The following is a 1090-nucleotide window of genomic DNA, read 5'->3' on the forward strand; positions in this document are numbered from 1 at the left end:
AAAACACACACACACACACACACACACACACACACACAATCAAAAAATGGTCAAAAGACCTAAACAGACTTTTCTCCAAAGAAGAGATACAGACGGCTAATAAACACATGGAAAGATGCTCAATACCACTCATTAGTAGAGAAATGCAAATCAAAACCACAGTGAAGAATCATCTCATGCCTGACAGAATGGACATCATCAAAAAGTCTACAAACAGGGAGACACAAATCTGCGGATTCCAGCTGGGTTGGGCTTGCTAAGGTAGAGGCAGAATCAAGAGGAGGCTTGCACTATCAGTACGGATGGGGGACGTCAAAGAACAATGTCCTCAGCCTACTTCCAGAAGGTGGACTAGGATGAGTACGATGAGAAGAAGTTCCCACATGAGGAAGATAGGGGTAATGGGCAGGCCAAGCCCAATCAAGACGAGGTGGATTCCTTCCTGCAGCAAAGAAAAATGACAGCGGCCCCACATGCAGCTCTGAAACCCACCCCGCCCCCAACACACACACAGACACACACACATCAATACCAAGAGTCAGGCAGTGAAGGATCCAGCAGGCAACATTGTCGTGAAGGTGTTCCTCTCATTTAAAGCTAATGATATTGAAAAGGCAGTCCAATCCTTGGATGATAAAGGTATGGATCTCCTAATGAAGTATATTTATATAGGCTTTGAAAGCCCCCTTGACAATAGCAGTCTGTGTTATTGCAGTGGCATGAAAAGGAGTGGGGTCCATTGTGTGTGTCTTGACTGCAAGGAAAACCGTGTAGTCTGGAGGGAACTGGATTATCCCCATGGTGTGGGAGTTGCTGGTACAAAGACCAAAACAAGCAAATGGCACCGCTGCTATTCAGGTAGCATCTGTTTCGCTCGTCTTTGCCTTCTTGCTTCATTTTCATATCTATAAAGAAGAAAATTACATATCAGTTTTCCTTTAATGAAAATTGGTATAAAATAGATGAAATGTTTCAACAGAAGTGTATCACAATCTCAGAATGATTTCAGTGATGGGTATACCAGTCTGTAAATAGCATAAAGAAAGAAAGTGAAGTCTCTCAGTCGTGTCCGACTCTTTGAGACCCCATG

At 43.5% G+C, this 1090-nt stretch overlaps 1 pseudogene; it reads left to right on the plus strand.

Annotated features, from left to right (window-relative positions):
* The first annotated feature begins 322 nt into the window (after nucleotides 1-322).
* LOC102401034 lies at nucleotides 323-774 on the plus strand (annotated as a pseudogene).
* Nucleotides 775-1090: the final 316 nt, after the last annotated feature.

The sequence above is a fragment of the Bubalus bubalis genome, chromosome X (genome assembly GCF_019923935.1).
Source record: "Bubalus bubalis isolate 160015118507 breed Murrah chromosome X, NDDB_SH_1, whole genome shotgun sequence".
Taxonomy (NCBI): domain Eukaryota; kingdom Metazoa; phylum Chordata; class Mammalia; order Artiodactyla; family Bovidae; genus Bubalus; species Bubalus bubalis.